The sequence below is a fragment of the Megalopta genalis genome, chromosome 1 (genome assembly GCF_051020955.1).
Source record: "Megalopta genalis isolate 19385.01 chromosome 1, iyMegGena1_principal, whole genome shotgun sequence".
NCBI lineage: Eukaryota > Metazoa > Arthropoda > Insecta > Hymenoptera > Halictidae > Megalopta > Megalopta genalis.
The window spans coordinates 28221755-28244722 of NC_135013.1; the positions used below are offsets into that span (position 1 = coordinate 28221755).

A 22968-nucleotide genomic window follows, 5' to 3' on the forward strand; every position below is an offset into this window, starting at 1 on the left:
ACCACGAATGATCGTTTGACCTTCGACGAGGATCTTCCAGGTTTTCTCGGTCACGGAATGATTTCTCGCCACGCCCAGCACGCGTGGGCTGATCCGGGGAGCCCCGTGAAAGGGTAAAGGGCGTCTGCAGAATGGAATTCCAGCGACCGACCGACCCGCGGCAGGAAATCAATTACGGGCCTTTAAATCCCCGTGCTTCCTATCGATCCTCGCACCGCTCGGAAATATATAGCGCTCGGATTTGCTTACGAGCATCTTAATGCACCGGGTGGATTCGAAACCCCGGCCGCAGCGTCTGCCATCTTTGAAACACTCGACTCCGGAGGCGATTCAATCGTGCACGAATTTTAGCGTTCTCCTATGAAGCGCACGATGTATTTTGAACTCTCGGAATACCTTTGTTTGCGTAAATTCTAATTGGAAGCCGATTAGTAGTAGAAGCCGAAATCGATTAGTTTCGATGTTACACTTCATGGACGAGACGTCCAAAATTTACTCGGTGGATCGTTCTGATACACTCAATATAATTGTCGTGAAGGTTTATCCATAAATACCTGTAACGAATGTTTAACTCTTTTCCTCAAAATATCATGCCAGACTCGTTCTGAAGATCGCGAACAGGATTTATAGAACCTAAATATTATTAATTTCTTCGATACCGAAATAGAATTATACTTCTTTATTGGCAATATTTGACCACTGGATTAAACGTTCGCATACACTAAATATAAATCACTAACTATAAACAAATTGAAATCAATGTAGCTTTTAATAGAACATGCGGCAAGGGGTTCATAAAAGTTCATTCGAACAGAGGTCGGTCGCTGTTCTCCTCTTTCTCGAAAGCGAAGCCGTATTTTTCAGACTTATTTTTGCGTTTCCCTTCCAGAGCCTCAAAATTTCGAAGTCATGTCGTCCGTAAAAAGATGAATCTTAGAGTTTGAATTCGAGTTCGAATCGCAATATAAACAGACCCTGTCTGTATTACGCGTCGCCATTCATTATTCCGGCCAGTTCTAACAATCGTCGTTAAATAATTTCGCTTTCGATTAATTTATAACGAGGACAAAGATTGAGTAGCCTCTTTGTGTTCCCAACGGACAAACCCCAGATGGTGTCGAAGTTGCGCAGACATCTGTTGTGAATCATTCGACGAAACATGATTCAAATGTAGACAATCTTTTTAAGTATAACAGGCGACTCGAGGTCGCACCTCTTTCTTCAAGAACAAGTGTACCCTTCCTGAAAGGTCTGCCCTGTCAAGAGGACCGCGTGTTAGACCGCTGAGTACTTACCCCAGCGCCGTCATTGAGCAAGTTACAATTCTATGTAGCCAAACTTCCGGCAGGCCAGTCCGAAATGCCACCGAACTTGACACTGAAAGCGGCGTCGTAATTTCCTTATCGGAGCAAGCGTGACCCCTCGGCCGTGTAAACAGGCTTGAAAGGTGCTTTGACAGGTGTTGAGGGTTATCGCCGGCGATTTGATCTCGGTCGGTCCAGGGCACGGCAAAGACGGCTACGGTGTCTTCGTGGCCGGTCGAAAGGGTCAACGCATTCCGTGCTGTGGTGTCGCGCTCAAAGAAAACCGCGCGCAGCTAGCGAGCGAGCGAGCAAGCGAGTGCGAGTGCGAGTGCGAGCGCAAGCGAGAACGGCCTGGTGCAAGCGAGCACAAGCGAGTACGAACGAGGGAACGGAACGGCCCCGATCTTGGTTGGAAGGCAAGGACGAGGTCGCGAGCGCGGCCTAATCGCGCCGCGTGCTCTCTCGTAGCCGGCTCTGTCGGGACGGGGTTGGTGGCGAGCAGCTGCAGGGTGCAGGGTGCAGGCACACCCCCGGGCCGCTTGTTACGTGCACTCTCGACGGGAAGCGCGAGAAGGAAGCGCGTGGCTACGAGAACGGGACAGGAGAAGAGCGGCGAGTTATACGGCAGGAAAGAGAAGAAACTGGGAGAAAGAGAGCGAGAAAGAGGTGGGAAAGAGTGGGTGGTTACCGGTACCGGGTCGCGAAACGGGCCGTAGAGAGGGTCGGAGGGTAGCGAGGATTCGCTTCCGTGTCCCAGTAGCACTAATGACCACCATCCTCCCCTCTTCCCGTTCACTGTTCCCCCACCACTTCGCCCTTGCACTCTCCCCACCACCGGCAACCAGCCCACCACACGACTCCGTTCCCCCCTCCACTCCCGTCGGCGTCGCGCATTGTACATCCAGGATGACTCGGGTTAGGTCACAGAGCCTAGAGCGTGCAACCCTCCCCTCGCGTCGCACCCTCGCGCGCTCTCTGTTATCACTAACTCTTCCCCTCGCGGGATTCTCCCGATCCTCCCCTCTTACTCTTTCTCTTCCTCCCTCTTCCATCTTTCTCTCTCGCTCTCCTTCTCTATCTGGCGCTGCTTCCCTCCCCCTCTGGAGCCGCACGTACCCGCCGACTCGTTTCCTCCCGACCAACCCCTCCATGCCCGACCGTTCAGAATCCAGCAGCAGTGTATACACACGTTACGAGGCGTTCTATATATCTTTCCACTATACCGGCCAGCACTCGGTGAGACCGAGGGGAACCCGGCAGTCTCCGCTGGCACACCGAGCTGCGTGTTACCGTTCCTCGCTTGCTATCACGTTCTCTCGCCGTAATCAGCGTCGACGCGCGTCCGATCCGACAGACCGAGGCCGCGGCGGCACGTCGTCGCCGCCACCCACGCTCCCACAAGCCGCACACTACCTCAACCGACCCAGCTCTTTCGCCCACCACCGTGCACGCTGTCACGGCTCTCGACACACTCTCGCGCTCCCGTACACACACACACACACATACACACACACACACACATATATACACACATGCATACACACACATACACCCATACACATGCACATACTACCGTACACACACTGAAACACGCGTAGACACACGCGTAAACAGAGACACCGGAACACAGACTCGACCAAACAGTGAAACACGGTCTCACCTACACTCGACACACAGCCAAACGCACGCGTAAACATACACGTGCGTGCGAGAGGAGAGACGACACGCGCCGCCTGATCGCATCCGCGCGGCCGCCGCCGCTGCCGCCGCCGCCTCCGACGCCGTTTCCCGGCTACCAAGGATAAAGGAAGCGACCCGCGGGTGTCCGCGGGCAGTGCAAGCTGATCGGGGCCGGCACACGCGATCCACGTTTCCCTCCTGTCAAGAACACGTGCGTAACAAGGTGTGTATACGCGCGCGTGTTGTGCAAGGTCCGGCCTCTCGTGTACGTTCTTGTGATGGTCCAGCTCTGCCCAGGGTAGAACAGGTAGGCCCTAGCCCCCGCGAGAAGGATCCCGAGCCGCGAGTGTGTTTACCCGCGACCTCGTGCTACCACTGGCGACGACGCCGACCACCTATGATCATGCTCGCCCACTGGCTGCCGGAAACGGGTGTGCCACTTTACCACTTTCGCTGCTACTGACGCGCGCGCGGTCGATCGATCGGGAACGTGGTGCAGTGATCTACCTGGTGGTGTTGATCCGCGAGGATCCTTGGTCGTTCGAGGCTCGCGACGGAGAGTGCCGAGGTAAGGGAGGAGCAAGCTTCAGTAGCCGCGAAAGTGTTAATGCGCACTAGCCGCCGGGGGATAGCTTGTTCCGCGGATGATCGCGGACCTTCGGAGAACCTGGGTGTCGATGGTCCGATCTAGTGAGTAGCTGCTGCGATGGATAACTTTTATGTTCGGAGGGATCGTTCTGGTTAGGGTTCTCAGTGTTATATCGAGTTGACAGGATCCTTTGGTCCTTCGGTCCTTTGGGATGCCAGGTGGACTACGTTTTATGTCTCCTGGTTTTGTTTACTTTTAGTTTGTGACGATGAGTCCCCGTTCGGTTTGTGCAAGCTTTGGGGATGCTCGACGGAGATCCGTATGCCCAATTCCATAGGTGTCTATGGCCACTCTTAGATAACTTTTATGTTCAGAGGGATCGTTCTGGTTAGGGTTCTCAGTGTTATATCGAGTTCACCGGATCCTTTGGTCCTTCGGTCCTTTGGGATGCCAGGTGGACTACGTTTTATGTCTCCTGGTTTTGTTTACTTTTAGTTTGTGACGATGAGTTCACGTTTGGTTTGTGCAAGCTTTGGCGATGCTCGACGGAGATCCGTAGGCCCAAATCCGTAGGTGTCTATGGCCACTCTTAGATAACTTTTATGTTCAGAGGGATCGTTCTGGTTAGGGTCTCAGTGTTATATCGAGTTGACAGGATCCTTTGGTCCTTCGGTCCTTTGGGATGCCAGGTGGACTACGTTTTATGTCTCCTGGTTTTGTTTACTTTTAGTTTGCGTCGATGAGTCCCCGTTTGGTTTGTGCAAGCTTTGGGGATGTTCGACGGAGATTCGTAGGCCCAAATCCGTAGGTGTCTATGGCCACTCTTAGATAACTTTTATGTTCAGAGGGATCGTTCTGGTTAGGGTTCTCAGTGTTGTATCGAGTTGACAGGATCCTTCGGTCCTTCGGTCCTTTGGGATGCCAGGTGGACTACGTTTTATGTCTCCTGGTTTTGTTTACTTTTAGTTTGCGTCGATGAGTCCCCGTTCGGTTTGTGCAAGCTTTGGGGATGCTCGACGGAGATCCATAGGCCCAAATCCGTAGGTGTCTGGCCAGTCTTAGATACCATATGACGTTGCTCTCTGTCAGGATTAGCTTGGATATTGTATGCGCCTAATCGAGGCTCCGCCAGCGCTGCCATGGGAACGGGATCGTAGGGAATCTTCTATAGGATACTCGCTGCGAGGTGCTCGGTATTTTCCAGCGGCTGCTTTCCTTTCTTCGCGGACATTCCGTCGGGGTCATCGATGCCTTACGATTTTTCAGACCTCCTTCTTTCTACCATGCTTTGTTATAGTTTGGTAGACCGTGCGGATTACACTTTCTCTTCTGTGCGACTCTTTGACCGACGTTTACACGGACGCCTGAGAACAGGTGCACACGCGAGGTTCCTTTCGAAAAGGAAGGTAATCGCGACACACACTCGCCAAGATATGCAGCACTGTTGACAAACACGCGGCGATAGCGCGGGACACTTTCGATAACGAACAGTTGGTATGTGATAAAGGCTGGGATGAAGTTCGAGAGAGGAGATAACAGCGCCCACCTGAGCCGCGGATCAATGTGGTCACGTGGAATGTGATATCCGAGGACCAAGTGTTCTTTTACCGTGCGGGATCCGATACCCCGGTTCGACGAGAAGTCAAATTGGTCGGTTTTGTCTCGTTAGCTTCGTTTTGTGGGTTATGCAACAATTTCGCGTTCGTCAAGTTTTTGTCATCGTCATCTTGCTGTCTTCGATCCGCTGTCTCTTTAACTTTCACTTATTCAAACGTGCCGTTTGCCTGATTAAGCAACTTTTGAATTCGCGTTACTTGAGAAGGAAACGACCCTTCAGGGTCGTTTTTTCAGAGGAAAATAAAATACCGACACGAGCGTGAACGGATTACTCGAGTAACTGATAACTAAACTGCAGATGTTATGCGTTCGTGACAAAAATGAGTCACATATAAAATCGCGAAGACGAAAGGAGAATTTAATAATATTACTACGCTATTTTCAACTTAACAAAATCGCTCAAGGAAACAATTTCTTTGTATTCCATTTCTGTTTTTTCCATCTCGAAGAATTTTTATTTGGTATAAATATTCGCAACGTAATTATAACACCACGAATGCTTCAATTAACATTGGATGTTCGTGTTAATCCTTCAAGTAGATGAATCGGGTTATACTTCATTGAAAGCTAGAGAAAAGGCACTTGATGCAAATGATCTCAATCGAAAGTCCCATTTAATCCAAATTAACGAATTTAAGACAATGAACTACAAGATGAAAACAATAATGCATGTCACATGAACATGACAATTGACCTAGTGTTCCATTGTATACGATCTGTGCCAAGAGTCAAGGACCGATTTCTGTCGTATTTATTTGCCGAGTTTACTAGACCGATAATGAAGCTTCAACGAAGACAATACGTGGCCAAGCCTTTTATATTCCCGAGCAAACAGTTTATTGCTCGGTTCAAAGGAACACTGCGTGTATCGGGGGATTTATGACGTCGGGGGAGATTGATGAGTTTATGGTAACTAGACGGTTGAATTTTCCAGCGCAGGGGTGTCGAACAAAAAAAATTTTCCAGCGAACCGTATGCGTCGCTCTCACCCTCCCGCATTAACCGCATCGTAAATATTGACTTATGGCCGAGTAGGCGTGAAGATCGGATCGTCATTGGCGCTTTACGAGTGTCTCCGCTGACAGTTGTAATTTGTATCGCGCGCCGCGCACATTGTTCGCCGGCTGCGTCACTGTGTGCCATTAAATCAGCGCGCGTCCCGCAACGTTATCGAAACAAAAAGGGGTACGTAGAACGTGCATTGTGATATTTTCGACACGTACGATCGTGTATCTTCTCGCTCGTGGATACATGCTCGGCGAAACACGCGAAACCCTAGCTAGATAATGTAGCTCGATCTCGGAGGAAATTAGGAAACAACTCGAGGATAGATGGAGATTTTTCTGTGAGGCTTTTATTGAAATTTTTCCTTGTAATTTTCTTAATGTAATAATCGAATGACAGAAAACTACAGCGATTGTACGTCGATCATATTTATCAGATAACGCGAATGATTGATCGTTCCACGAACTATTTCACCAGGCTACCAATGCCAGTTGAATGACCGGTTCTTTTTGTTTTGTTTTAGAATTCTTTCATCAAGTTAATCTAGTAATCCAATTACACGTCGCTAATACCTAAGCTTCAGATCTCATGCATTTATAACAGAAATGAATAAATAAAAAATATATATATGATTAGAAATTCATTGTGAGGCAATCTAAAATTCCACTAATTGCCTTAGCATATTTCTCCTCTGCGCGAAGATCTGCAGTCTGCCAAAAAGCAAAACGAAATATATACGTCGAGCACCTGGTCCTCCAATATCAAGATTATCTATTATGTAACAACTTCTTACATATAATCAGCTCAATCTATGGCAACCATTATGCAAAACGATTTACAGCACAAATTACTAAAGATGCAATCTGGCACTGCAATTAGGTAACTGTTTTAACACGTCCGCTACCAGCGTCGCACATGTGTGACAAGCACGATTTTATATTTCGCGTGACGAACGTCAAATTAATTCCGTGAACATTATTACTTAAAATTGTAACAAATAACATGATATTTACAGAATTTGTAGCTTCTCTTTGACGACATTTTTATCATATTTTGCAAGAAGATACGATGTATTTAATACGATAAATACAATAAATATAATTACGTACTACCAGTGACGCTGACAACGAACGTGTTAACATCCGAATATTTATATTACTCTGTTCAGACCGCGTAATTAAAATTTCACTGTAGCAGATTCGATCACAACTCACCTCTCCGTAATTTCCTTAATTACTATCAGGCCGCAACTAATATTTAAACAAACCGACTACCTTGTAATCAACAATACCCGGCATTAGAGGAATAGGCAGCGGAATTACAGTTACATTTGGTCGGTCGTGTAATCAGATTACAACGTGCCCGGTTATTTTGCACGTACCGAACGGTGGGCCGATCGAAAATCTCGTATGCCCGTGCCAAATATCAGCGCCGAGGTGCGCCGCACCGCCGCCGGCGCTGGAATCGCGGTTTTGGCGACGGGAAATTTGGCACTCGGCTTAGCAAAAAGGTTTCGACCGGGTCGTGTTCGCCGACAGGTGTTGTAACTGGCCCAGATTCCGGTCCGTTTACCAATAGACCGTCTCCGCAGCTTAAATATATCGCGCGGCAGCTGCGCCCGCCGATTTCGCAAACGCGCGCGAACCGCGGAATCCCCCGTTGCGAATCGATATCGCGGATCGGCGAGCCCGATCGGCTCTGTCGATAGCCGAAACCAACGGCCCCCGTTGCGAAACGGCGCCGAGAGGAAAGCTGATCTTTGTTTACGCGCCAGTTCGCCCCACAATGCAATCTCTCAGCCCGATCCGGCCCGCCAATTACGCTTGCAAAACGCTCGGTCTCGCGAGACCGTTTGCACGCTTCCGAAGACGATTCCATCGCGGGACCGTCTGCTGCTGCTGCTCCTGCGTCGAAACGTCAATTTCCCTGCCGTCCATCTGCCACTTCTATTTTTGGACTGAAAATCGTCCCGTAAATTCTTACGCGATTTCACATTTTCGCGGATCATTCCCTAGAACAGCTCTATCGAGTCTTTTTTGTCGATCAGATGATTCCTGTTTTGGGAAAATGCAACGAAAATGTTAACGACGGAGTGTCGGTTTTTTAGCAACACCAATAACGATGTTGATGATATTGATAGATAATATAGATATATTATTATGTATTGTAAATAATATAGATATATTATTATATATTATAGATAATATAGATATATTATTATATATTATAGATAATATAGATATATTATTATATATTATAGGTAATATAGATATATTATTATATATATTACAGATAATATAGATATATTATTATATATTATTATATATTATAAATATAGCATAACCTCGAGAAAACAATCTTGCTCACCTAGATCGTCGAAGATTCTTTCTCCAAACATTTCCTCGCCTCGAGTAAAGACATTTCAGCAAAGACATTTCGGCGTAAATCGTCGATGACTGGGCTGCGCATTATGTTAAACGCGGGTCGACGTAACGAGGCAGTGATCGAGCACGTTGATTGACGTAGCGACGCCGAATAAACGTACAATTGACCGTTGATAATTGACGCACGAAACCGTTTCGCGTATACATACTAACAGGCGAAGCGTCACCGCCGAAGGAAAAAGTGGAGCAAAGCAGACGATCCTTCGAAACGATATAATGAACGAAGTTCGCGAGCGTGTCGGTGTTTCGCGACACGGCCGTGTGTAATAAACACCTTGAATGGCGTTACGATTGCAACGGGGCTTATGCAACATTTCGAGATACGCGCACCGATACATTATCGCAATTATCGCGTTTTGCTGGCAATCCTGTCTGTCTAGCGGCAGAAGCGATCGCCGCGTCCCGCGTCATCTACTAACGCCGACCGGTTTCAATTGCGATAATTACGAGACAATCAACTAGAAAGTTGTTATTTACAGAACCCTTCTGGGTCGACAATCCACCTGACATTTCGTGCCATTTGCTTTGTTCGGTTTTTACGGCGCGACATTGCGCCCGTTAATTGCCGCCGCCAATTATCCGCGCGTCACGGCATCGCCGCGCTCGCGGTGTGTCGTCCAATTTGGATTTTCCTTTAAGGCCCAAGCTATTTGGGTCATCGGTTTATCTCTCGGAACAATGGAACGCGGAGCGCGTCCTCCATCGACATTAAGCGACAAAGAAACGGACATTATTTACTACGCAATTACCCGGAATTGTCAGATTGCTCGATTCGATGCATTTCCGACGGTGAAATTCGAAACGGTGAGAATACCAGAAGAGTTTAAAATTTCGTCGTATCGTTTTCTAATCGTTACGACTATCAAGAGGATGGATTATAATTTCTTCGCAAACCACTGTTCCTTGCAATTGACGCAGAATATTTAGATTTTTCGTGCAAAATCCCGTCTCGACAAATTAGTTTGCCGACCGGGAGAACATCAAGCTAGGAGCTCGATTATCCGAACCTTCGATATCTGACCTTTGACATACAACGGTATTTGCTGTTAGCAACGATTCAATTTCACATTGTAATTGAATAACTGCTGTGTCATCCACACGCTCGCGTTTCCTCGACGCTGTCCAATAATCGAGGTCCAACTGTGTTCATTATAACAGCGCGCATTATCTCTTATACTCTGCAAAGAAGATGCTGCAAATGCGTAAAGATCCGCAGCGAATGTTCGAGAACTTCATCTGCGTGCATTCTTTTCGAAATGATCGAACAGAGAACTGCCGTGAGTGCGTAAAGTCTCGTGAGTTGCCAGTGTTTCTGGAAGGTTTATCGACAGTAACGTTGTTCCTCCAACACATAAGCCAGTCGCGGAGGAACGTTAGGGGAACGCAGCGTGTCGGCCGCTTCCTCAATTACGTGACTGTTCTTTCCGCGATCACGGGAGGATCGAATTGCGCAACCGCGAGCGGTTCCACCGTCGCCTTTGTCCCCGTAGGTAAAACGACAAAAGTCGCGGCAAGGCGAGCAGGCGACGCGCGATTAACGCGTTCATCGGTTCGAAATGCGTTTCTGAAACGTTTTTCCCTTATACCCTCGTATAATAACGACCATTACCGGCGTTAATTATCGACGTTATCGCGAAATTTATCTCTTCAAGGTTGCCCGCGTCGCGCCAGTGTCCATTACCGGGGATATTACCGCAGCCAGCGTGCACGACGACGGGCTGCACTGCCGATTTTCAACGTTGCGCGCGTCCCGGCTGCAGTTGTTGCTCCGAGCAATACTGCAGTTTCGCCACCGATCTCTTCCCGAACCTCTGCGCGAAGCGAAATCACGGACAAATCGACGAGACAGTCGACGTAAACAGAAACGATACCAGCTTCTGCTCGCGTTGAAGCGAAGCGAAACGAGTACGGACGGAAATTTGTTGGTCGTTTTGAGTAAATGCAATTGCGGCACCGATCTCTCGTTTCGAACTTCTTTACAACGCGAAATTGCAGGACAGTTAATCGGAGAATCGTTAAACCCGTCCGCGAATAAGTTTTTGTGAAAATTATGCAGAAGCGAAGCGTAGAATAGAAACGGATGAAAATGTCGACTCGTTGAGAAAATTGATATTCCTCTGTGATGCCATTGAGCTTCTTTATCGGAAGAATATTTACCACTTACCACGTATGTGTGTCCTTGAGGATGCAATCGCCAGCACGGCATATTAACATTTTTCCAATTGGCAACGTCTAAGTGACCGGCGTTCGAAGTAGACGTTCATTTGTTCTCGCATTATTGAGAGGATAGCAGGTGAATCCTTCGAGAATTAATGATAGTAATCTTCGTTCGTGTTTTCTCCGGTAATTAAAGAGCTTGCTAATTTTCCATTCTGCAATTACCTACGTTCATATACATTGCAGATATTTATCTGTCGCATATATCAAACGTTAAATACTCCGAAATAGAATGCTAATGCATAGCGCGTAGCCTGATGTGAACGAAATATATTAAATTCGTGGTATCGCGTTGATCCCAATTGCAAGCTGAGAGATTAAATGAAATACAACCGGCAATTACGAGTCCAAGCTAATCTGCTAAAGCAACGACTCAAATGATCTATATCACCGAGAAATATTCCGCTCGTGATAGATACCGATCTCGGTATTTACATTCATCGTAGCTGGAATAATACGAATGATCTAAGTCCTCATTGAAAATTATACAATGCGATGAAAGTATTAATCAGACATCTATATTGCATCCGGATGCGGCTGCATGACTCGGTAATTCATAGGACTACGAAGGTAGCTCGTTTGCTTGATTCTTTACCGACGAACACCTTAATTGAGTTTCCGTGTTGATCCCTCCACGTAGATGTTCCAGATTATTTTTCTTGGAAATTGAAACTCAGAAAAGTGATATTCCACGTAACTTAATAACCGAAAGTGCCATTTAATTAAAAAACAACGAATCGAGAAATGATGAGCTATACTCGTAGAATAAATTTGCACAAGTTCTTCACCTAGTCTCTGCTAGTTTTTAATCCTTAAAAACTTCCGCTTCTCCGGGATACACAGATTATTATGTCATTTAGCAATGCAAATTTATGCTGCTACATTCAAAATCATCCTTAAAATTTCATAAGAATTTATGAAAACACTTTCGAGCGTACATCGAAGATTACAAAATCAGTACTTTCGTAAAAGATCAAAGAAACTTCAGATTTCCAGCTGTGTCTCGCAATATATTACCGAACATCGCTATGCACAGTAATTCTTGCCAGGCGCGTGGATGCTTAATAAAAGAATATCTCTGAATAAATGTGTCCACTTCGAAGTCCGACGAAGTTCCATAATTCCGTCGAATCGAACTCCGAACCTTCGACCTCGAATATCCCGAAACACGTCCGAGGGAACGTTTCTTTGTTCCCATCAAGCATCCGTCCATCGGAGCCATTAATTTCTTAATGAGCATCGGGCAGAACGTAATAACCTTGGATTACCATATGTAACGAGCTGAATTTATTCATCCGTTCCCGGTTAAACACGCGGCGCGTTATTTGTCGAACCGAGGCTGGCGAGTCGAGCGGGTACCGTAGCCCGCGTTGCTCCTCGCGAATTGGTTTTCTTGCGCGGCTGATCCATTGATATTTCTCTTTCTGCGCGTTTTTCTTGTCTCGCTGGAAACCCTGGGAATCACTTTTCACGCTCGAACGGGTGTATCGGCGCGTAGATCGCGCGCCGCGCCGAAGCGTTTGCATTATGTAAACGCGTTTTAAATGCCGGCCGAGGAGGTAATTAAGCGACGTTTGCCCGGGCAATTATAGGGAACGAGCTGTTTTCGATGCATCGGTCGACGGCTCTCGAATGTCGAGCTGCCGGAGCGTGGATGCATTAAGAATTCACGGTGAAAAACACGGGACAGGCCCGTAATTGCGTCAAGTGGAAATGGAACACCTATGTAAACGATACTTTTCGAGCGGGAGGGGGTTGTTAAACGGATACCGTTCACCGCGGCACACGGCGGACACGTAGATACCCCGTTTCAGCCCGCGGATGTAATTACTAAATGAAATCTACAAATTTGTTACGCTTTTCATCGCGCCGTGTATTAATTAAAAGCGGGGCCGATAGCGCGCCGCTTGTCGACAACGTCGCTTCACGGTGTGAAGCGTTTTCAAGATACGATCGATTCGAATATTGTAATTCGAGCTTCGACGGGCAAGGCGATTCGCAATTAGGGCGGCAAAGTCCGTTCGCTCGAATCACGCTCTGTCAAACAATTCGTTGTTAACCCCCTTCCGGCCCTTGTTTTCTCAGCTTAGCGTGTGTCCCCCATTCCGTGTGTCAAATTGACACAACAAATCCATATAATAAGAGACACAAACGATTTCGTTCACTAAATATTTTACTGTAAACAATGGAAAACATGTTTGCAGAATACATTGTTCACACAGAATGAAACGATCAGCCGGACAAACTGCTTCTTTACGTCGCTGCGCGCACTATGCGTACACTTGTAGAATTTTATGTCTCTAACTTGTGAACTGCCTCATGATTTCTTCTCGACACTAGCAAACCACTCCAAACACTCCAAACCAATAAAGCTGACTGTTTTCCAATGTTTTTCTTCACAGTTGCTAAATAACAAGTTTCACTGAACGTGCCACGCACAAAAAGCCATTGACGTATATTGTCCAATAAGAATGACGAGACTGAATTTGCTCAGCCTTCCCGACGTTTGCACTGTAATGTACACCTGAACGAACGAACTTATTCGATTGTTTTTCTACGGAGAAATCATCGTAATTTCAACAATTTTGAAAGAAACAACGCGGAACTTGCGTCTTAAGTAAATCGAATATTCTCGTCGTTCTAAAAAACGATATACATTGCTCGCGTTTAAGGCACGGTAATTGGAGCATTAACCAAAAACCAGTTATAGAAATCGTTTGCTCTGTTTCTTGCAATTTCAAGAACAAACAGCGATCAGGCGAAATTGTTACGACGAAGCTGAACCGGTGCATCGATGAAACACACATTTTCGTGCATTTCGCGCGACTCGTCGTTGCGGGAATTAATTAAAGGGGGCGAGAGGGGATGGAATTAAAGAGACGCGAGAAGCAATCTCTTAGAAGAATGGAATACGGTCTATAGTGGTGCAGAAAATAGTGGATGGAAGAGCCGCGAGCGTGGAAGATGATGCAGAGAGGGGTCCGCGGGGCCGAAAGGAATCACGGGCACCGTCGAAAGTGGAGCAATAGTCGAGAGTTTCCGGGACGAGACGAGAGCGCCCTGTGCGACAATCGATCGGCGGTCTAATCGATTCGATACTCCCACGCCCGTTCCAATCAGTGGCCGCACGAGTTACACAAGAAGCCCGGGATTGGTCGACGCTCGGCCGTGCGCTTCGTTTTCGTTTCGGCATCATCTATCGCATTTTCCGGCAACCCATAATTTTCCGAGCAGGTTCCGACACCGTTCGCCGATATCCAGCCGAATTTATGGCCCGATACTCGCCGCCGCGTCACTACCCGCGAGGAACTTTGCCGGGGCCTTCGACGCTGGTTAACGTCGAGCTACGGGTCTTAATAAAATTATCCTTGCGTGAGCGAACTTTCGTCACGCGGTGACACACGTCGCTGATCCTTGCGGCAAGCTAATTAATAACACCGCGGGATCCTGCGGCTAATTGCAGTTGGTGCGGCACCGGTGACAGGAGCTTGCTGGAAAACATTTTTCGGAGAATTCTCTCTGCCGCGATTCGTCCGCAATCTTCGAGTCCTGATTCGTTTGATCGTTGGGATAAATAATAATAAACGAGAAATCCTTTTGTTTCGATTTTGTAATATCTTTTATTCGAAGACACTTTTCAAGTTGTGCACACGTTTTCAGATCTGCAAAAATTAGGCTACAGTAGTTACCTCGTTAGAACAATAGTCGAGTTCGTTAAGAACAATTCTAGTAACAACAATAATTTCGATCGATCGCCATAGAGTCATTTCGATGCAAGAATTTCTCCGGAGATCATGATATAATAAAAATTATTAAGCTCCTTTTTAGCGCAGTCACTTCTATTTCTTTTTTATGATCTTTTAATCGTATTCGCGTGTTCTTAACATTTGCGCAGTTACTTTGTTCGCAGAAACGGACATGTTTACCGTTGCACCGTTGTATAGTGATGCAAATTGCACTCGTATATCATATACAGAGTGTTCCAGCTGACTCGAACTCCTCAAATGTATCGTTCACAATCGTATCACCAAATAATACCGTTTCATGTAAATGCCATCCATCGAACTTACAGCTACAACAAACAAACAAAGATGCTACGTAACATCGCTCGAAGCTCGTCCGCAAAAGCGAGGATCCGCGTCGACAACCTCTCGATCATCGACATCGTCGGTCTCGTTAAAAAAAAATCCGCGGGAATGTTCAAACAATACGGCCGATTCTCGAGCGTCCTAAGAACCCGGCTTCACAGCGGATGAACAATCGGCGGAATCGATCGAGCCCCGTCATCGGCAAACTCGGACGAGATCGGAAGACGACTTATCAATCGCGTGTCCTGTCTGGGGGCCCTCCTGGACGCGCGGCCGTCAAAGCGGAAGGTTGCGCGTGCGACTGACACCGGCTGAAAGAGTTGACGCCGATCACGCCGGATAACGGAATGAACAGTTGGCGATAATGGGACGGGTAATAGCCGGGACGGCATTAATGCTCGATATACACGCCGGGGAGAAGTTAACGGGACCTGTGACGCGGTGACAGACCCAGCTGCCGCGATAGGAGGCGGCAACTGCGCGCAATTATTAGTATATTACGCGATACGAATTCCCGTGGCTGCTTCGGCTCGCACTTTAACGGGACCTGCTGACTTCCGCGCTCGTTGCATGCGGGTCTCTTTATCTTGTTTATCGAGCTCTCTCGATTCGGCTCGATTTTTCACCGATCACCCCTCAGAATATGCCTTACCGATCTTCTGTCCGATCGTCTTCGATCGGTTTCGGTATTCGAAGATTTTCGTGGCGAGTTTGGGTGCACTGTCTAGGTTCTAGGAAAATTGTTAGGAAGACAGGAGGTCTAAGTACGAAGTCCAGCTTGACGGACTTAGAGTCTAGCTGTAATAACGAATGGACACAGCGAAGACTGTGAGAACGATTATTGACCATGAAGTGCTACTCGTTCGAAGATTGTCTTTCCTAATAAGCACGTCTAGAGCCTACAAAAAACGTTGAACACAAAGTAGAAGGCCGAATGCGTAACGCAGCGATGAAGCAACTGCTTCGCGATAAAATACGGTGATCTAAGGTACAATGTAAACTACAACCGTTTCTGAAATTGGAGAGCTGTATTGACCGAGTTTGATATCTCTTGACTGGCTCGTTAGCCAGCCAAGCCACTCGTTGGCCACTCTAAATGAGCTTGATTCGAGCTTCCAACGCTCTAAATTCGAAAAATCCGTTCTACAACATCGCCAACCACGATACCCTGCTGCGTCGGCGAAGGCACGAAGTGCCGCAGAAAATATGAAGAGCAACGTAGAATCGGGGCCAGAGTGTTGAAAGCAAAAGCAGAATTAGAGAACAGGGTCCCTGTGACGCGCTGATCCACTTCACCAAGGAATGCCGAACAGAAGAATCCGACAGAACGAAAGACGAACGTGCAGCAACATTGGCTCGTCCACTTTTAGCGGTGCTCCCTTTTCTTTTTTCGGAGGCGCAGTCTGCTGTCCGGTTTTACCGTGCGCGGATAACTCTAGCGCTCGCAATCGCGAGAACTGGATCACTGGATCATCGTTGTTCCACATTCCCCGAAACTTCGCGGGAACGCCGGGCATCTGGGGGCGCTCTTTGAAAATCGTTTCGGAAAAAGCTCGAAAGAAGGTTGATCGACGAGTGCCGGAATTAGCCGCCGTCACTCGGACTCGTTCCAACGGGTAGCAGGTATCGCCGGCACACGCGATCCCCGACGGAAGGACTGACAGCCGATCGGTGAACGGAATTAAACCAAGAACTGGAAGTCTCCTTTCAACCGCGTCATCGATCTCCCGCGTTCGGGCTCGAAGCGCCGGCACTGCGCGCCGTTATTGAAGCCATACTTCTCCGCAGGGCCTCATGCTAATGAGGTTAGTATATCATAACGTCTGGAGAACGAGTGCGGCCCGCAGATAAGTCCTTTATTTACACGGGGAATTAGCATGGCCGCGGCGTACGCTCGCCGAGCGTAGGAGAACGCGCGCGCGCGCGCTATTATTCAATGGGAGGCGAGCGTATACAGGCCGCGATAAATCCTGGCCCCCGGTAATGCGTATACTTCGCCGGCGGAAGTAAATCTTCGGCAGGATACGCCCCTTTCGGCTGCATCGAAATGCTTTCGCGAAAGCGCGACGTCTGCGGCCCGCCGAGGACGCTTCCACGGCTAACAGGAAATCGAGGGCTCACCTCGCGGAACGGAATAATGGCTGCGAAAGTCTACCGGGTGTGCGTTAAACTGGGGCCCGACATCCAAGATTAGCATCTAGGACTAGCATCTAGGATGCTAGGCATCTCCCATGGAATTCGAAACGAAGAATTATTTCAGCGGAAGGATTTATGTTCGGATTGCGCTCTCCGATGATAGTTGCAGAAAAGATTCGTCCGTGGCTCTTTTCCGTTTTCCTCATTTTCTAGTCATCGTTCGGCTCATCGAAGTATATGATACTATAGCGGAAGGAAATACTTATTTCTATATAGAATATATCTCAATAAGACTGCCGATATTTTTTATCACATTAGAAATGTTTGAATTTGCTATATGCTCTTCAAGAATGGTTGCAGAGAAAGTCCCGCTGCGATCCTCTCTTCAATTTTTTCAATCCTCTTCTAGTCGTAGTTCACTTCATCGAAGTATATTTTATTACAGAGAAAGGAAATATGTATTTCAATAACCATTCACGAATCAACGGTCACACGACAGTTAATATTTTCTGCAGCATTGAAAAAATGTTCGAATCCCGACCTACGCTATTTGAGAGTGGTTGCACAAAAGATCCCTTTATGGTTTTCTCCAATTTTCTGCATTTTCCGGTCGCAGTTCAATTCGTCCGATTGTGCTTCATTCATAGAAACATATTTTAAAGAGTCAGGTCGAATTGTAACGCATTTCTTTGGATGAATACTGGTAGACTCGAAACAAATTACATCATATTACCATAAAAGTGTTCGCATACGGTGATGATATTTAGCCAACCCACACACACACGCAAAAATTAAGTACATTAATATTGGATATAAAGTCTTTAAAAAGTTAATAAATTGAAGTCAAATCATTTGTGTGTCTGCAATAAAAATCTGTAACAAATAAACCGTGGATCTTTGTACGAAAAGAAAACTGTTTGCATAAATGGCAAAAGACGGAAGTGAAATAAGAATATATTTCTCCTATTAACAGCTTCAATAAATTGAAAGTAATGCAACAATTTTCATAAATTCTCCCGCTGTCTTCACCGAAAACCTAATTTGAGTGTCTTCGCAACATCTAGTCACCACAGTTCTCGACGATACTAACAAAACCAACTTAAAACAATCCTTTCGCCCTTGTCGAGCAAAGATAAGATAAAAACACTATCCGCTAGCCTAAATTCTACAAATGTACGACGCGTCGCGACGAAAATCACGCAGAAAACTGAGTCAACAGTCGCAAGGATGAAACCAAGTTGCCCAAGAGTCTCGCAGCTTTTCTTTTTCCACCGGAGGAACGTCGAAGGATCCTCGATGAAATCAAAGGCCGCGGAACAGCTTGACGAATCTCGATTTCCATTCCGACGTCGGGGCGAAACGAGTCGCAGATTGAACGGCCCCGCGGAAAACCAAAGCGAGTCTCGAGTATCGAAGTCGCAAGCAAATCGAGGGTCAACAAGCCGGATAGGAAAGCGAAGTATCGATATTCAATGGGGAGAGGGAGGGAGGGGAAAAAAAGTCGAAGACACCTGTCCGGAGCCTTCACCTTTCCCGACGACTTTGCTGGATATTTCAATGAAATACGCTCGTACCTTTTTCGAAACGGAGCTGGGAAGCTTCGAGGACTCGGGAACGCTCCCATTGTGTTCGCTGCTCGCCGAGTGCGTATGAATGAACCGGCGCGGAAAGTGTGTCAATGTGGCTTTCATTTCGAACAAGTGAACTTGGTAGTACGCGTTGTCTGACCGTGGCTGTCGTAATCTACTTAGCCCGTATTATTCTCCGCTCGCTGCGTCCCCCCAGTTATTCCAGCCATTAAGATCTCTGTTCAGCGACTCGCGCGTGTCTCGAGTTCCCTCCTCGATCCCAATCTCCGAGTCGAAACGATCCCTTCGAACGCGTTTAGATCGCGAGCCAACGCGGCGAAGGACAATCGCGGTTCTTTCCGACGCACCTGTCGCTTGATGGATAACCGTCATCGCCCACCATTATGATTAATCAAGGCGATACCGGCCCGATAGACGCGCGATCATAAATCATTAACCCCCTAATTAAAAGCACAGCCTGCGTTTCCAGCCGACTCGCGCTCCGTACCACCTAACGAGCTCTCTTCGTGTATCATTAATCCGGTATATAGGCAAATCCATCGCGCCATGCAAATCCGTCGCGCGATGCAAATCCGTCGCGCGCGACGTTTAGGGCCCGCACTTATGCAAACAGTGTATTATTATGGAATGTTCGCCCGAGTGATTTATTGCGACGATGATGGCTTCCGTTTCGGGAAACGGGGTCTAAGGAGACAGGCGAAGATGAATCATTTTTACAGTTTGATCGCAGCCAGACTGGTTTTTATTCGGAGACGAACATATGTTTAGTAATTCTGTCCGATTGGTGGTGAGATTTGAAAATTGATACATGAGTGTTCACCTTCGATCGAACATCTGAATATTCTTCTTATTGTATGAACGTGAACACATTTTTAACCCTTAATCTACCAGGTATTGTTTCAGTAAATATTGTATATTATTGTAAGTGCAAACTTGATGTGTTTATAGAGCATTGTATGAATTTTTAATTAATGACACTGACATATGAGCCGTTTATTTTGAAAGTGGCATGAGTCACTTTTTTTTTTTAAATGAAAAGATACCGTTCAATTGTAATTAGTGTTACCATTAACTCGATCTTTTTGAAAAAGTGATTTATGTCACTCTCAAAATAAACGGCTCATATATTAATGCATGACTATTTTTCGGCCACACAGTATCCACTTCTTTTTGTATACTTTTCACAACGGCAGTCATTGATTAGAAATATCTAGAAGTTTGTTCAAAAGAAAGTCATAAATAAATAAATAAATTTCCCATGTATAACCCATGGAATCAATTAAATTATGTATAAAACATTTCATAATAAGATAGCAAATTTAGATCTTAAATGGAACGCACTGTGTATTCTATAGAAATTGTTAGGTCAATTAATCCATATCGGGCGTTGCAAAATGAAGTATCAATTTAAACAAAATATGACTAGACAACGCATCGGAGACGTTAAAGAGCGCGATAAAAATCAAAGATTAATATTGCGTTGTATAAATTTCTCCTCGATTGCCGAAGCTCGTGATCCGAGCACAATTTGTGTTTTGCACGAAGATCCGCAATGAGACAATTAGAGCCGAGAATTTAGAGGCATAAGCAGGGAAGATGAGCAATGCGCACAGTAGACGCGGCAAGGGAAAATATGCGGCAGAGGGGAAACCTAGCGAGTGTCCTAATCTACCGCACGCGGAATTAATGTTAGGTCTACTCTAATAGTAATCCTCCGCGGAGGCTTCCCCCAGTAGCACATATGTTACCACGGCGTACTCTTGGAACGTTGCTTGTGTAAATAAGTAGGTGCAACACACCGGCCCATTACGTGATACCGAGCCAGTTCCCTGATGAACTCTCCCCCTTCAATCACCGCGGCGAAACGAGGTCACTATTCGGGGTGACGATGCTGCCAGAAATTGATTAAGACGACCAGAAAGTGTCGGAGAGACCGGGCTACCTTTCACGTTCATTTTCCATTGAGTCCGTCTACGTGACAGACCTCTGCCAATAGTGTAGCACCCTCGTTGCGAAAAGCTATCGGAAACCACCCCTTTGTGAACGAAATCGTGATTAGACTGCAGATCCTTATACATGGATGAAAAATTCAGCAATGCTGTTAGATTATTTTCAACTTATTAAAAATATTAAGAATGAAAATAAATTCGTATTTGACTCATGTTTGCTTCGATCAAGGTAGAGTGTGTATGCTTGGTGTACAAGGATGATCCCAACATAGGATGATTTTAATGATTTCTGAATATATTCTTGAGAGAATGATGCTGAACAACTTTTTCCTTTGGCATAATGTGCGAAAATCTTTTTTTTATAATTTATTTCAACAGAATGATCGGAATTGTTTTAATTTTAAGAATTTCTTAGAAGAGAAAGAGAATTCATATTTATTGTATGCTTAGACTTACTTGGACGCTTAAATATCTCTTTTTTTTATTTGATGTTTAACATAGATGACAAGAGAAGGGTATTTCTGACTTTAAAAAATGAAATAATCAAAGTACAGCGAAAGAGGCTAGGAATCTGTTTGAAGCAACATTGTAAAATCCATAAAGTCATCATTTCTTTCTTAAATAATTAATCAAATCCTTTATAACATCTATAATTAACTCTCCAGCGTCACACTGGGTCAAAATGTCCCACATTTCTACTCTGGAATAAGTGATATACTTGGAAGTGATATATCGAGTTCTAATAAAAGAAACATTGTTCTAGAATGTTCAAATTATATTCCCAAATGTTTCGGTCTCAATATCATTGCTAGTTTTTGGGTGGCAGTTACTTAAAAACTGAACTATGTCGGAGTGACCCATACATGTTTCGCATAGGATGTGTTACAAAGGAGATTTAAAACAATGCATTTACTAAAGGAATATTAAATGTCATTCTAAATTAAATAATATCCTCTAGAAATTATCTTCATCATATACTAATTAACAGCCTCACCTAAATGATACTTTTGCCCATCATAATAGCTAAGTGCATCGCAAGTTGCACCGAGCTCAGTACTTTATTTATATAATAATCAATGATCTAATTTCCTTTACCAATGTATAACAATCATTGTCACAATAAATTTCTATGAAGTTTCCTGTAAAACCAGGTATAATGACATTAGTATACTACCATGATATTATTTCCACATAATATGATTTTCTAAAGTTATATCACTCTCTTTATAAATATATAAACCTTACTAAAAAATTAAGTACTACATATTTCGTGTTAATATTAACCTTTCTACACCTCCTTGACAAAATACACACGTGTATGCATCGAGCTTTGTACTGACCTTTGTATCGAATTGAGATTAGAACGATTTACATAGAAAATACATTTATAACAAAATGAATAGCTATGTATTTACATTCACAGCAGGATGGAGGCTCAATATCTTCACAAAATTATAATATTCTTACTTGACAAGCACTACACTTCCCACAAATTTTAATAAAACTGAGCACAGCACACAAACGTCAAACGCAACAGGTGCCGGAAAAAGCGCGCGAAATAGTTCTCTATGCGCTTTTGAAATCGTCCGACAGAGAGCTATCGATTTCTGTATCGAAGGATCGATTCAGTTCGTCTAGTCTCCTCAAATTGCGTAGAGTGTAGCACATAGTTTCGTTTAATATTTAATGTTTAGACTCATTAAAATGTGTTTAAAAGTGCTTTCAAGTGTCAAAAACGATTAATTGTACAATAATCTCTATTATTCAGAAGTACGGGGTAACGTAACTTTCTCTTACTAACTTCACATTATAATATAAATATTTCCTTCATGCGTATGTATCTTTTGTCGCGTTTAACCTTCACTGTAACCTGCGATGAATTAATTAGTGAAGCTACGATGAAATCAAAACAGTGAGTGGGAAAGGGTGTATGGGTTCAATAGGTGGCAACCATGTTGGTTGCACAAATAACTTCTTACTAATAGTCAAAGAAAGGTCCTAGGTTAATCCTCGTGTGAGCATTAAACAATTCTCTTCAATTCTGTAAACTGAAACAATGCTTGCTCTTCCGTAGATCACTTTCTATAGTTGTTACTTTCGTTGAAATTTGTAATACAAAACAAAACTGTCTACGTAGCTCCTGTATCTTGCAATCAATGCAAATAGTTGTTATTTTTAAAATCCACTGCGTAAAAATTTACGAAAAATAGACACATACTCTCTTCGACAGTAATTCTACTGAACAAAAATAAACGAAAATTTTTTTTCCGAATTTTTCATTAAAGCATACTCAGTGAGCACATAATTTGTATCTCAGAACCTCTCTTTTGTATATTCTAATTAAAATATC

At 45.2% G+C, this 22968-nt stretch overlaps 1 protein-coding gene across 3 annotated transcripts in view; it reads left to right on the forward strand.

Annotated features, from left to right (window-relative positions):
• Positions 1-2551: 2551 nt before the first annotated feature.
• Positions 2552-22968, forward strand: part of LOC117222338 (uncharacterized) — a 169840-nt gene continuing 149423 nt past the window's right edge. For 2 of the 3 annotated variants that reach the window (XM_076524886.1, XM_033473984.2), the window contains exon 1: positions 2552-3207. The gene's annotated coding sequence lies outside the window, so the exon portion shown is untranslated. Of the gene's footprint in view, positions 3292-22968 lie in introns of all 3 variants that reach the window. The other variant, XM_076524888.1, reaches the window with a different exon arrangement.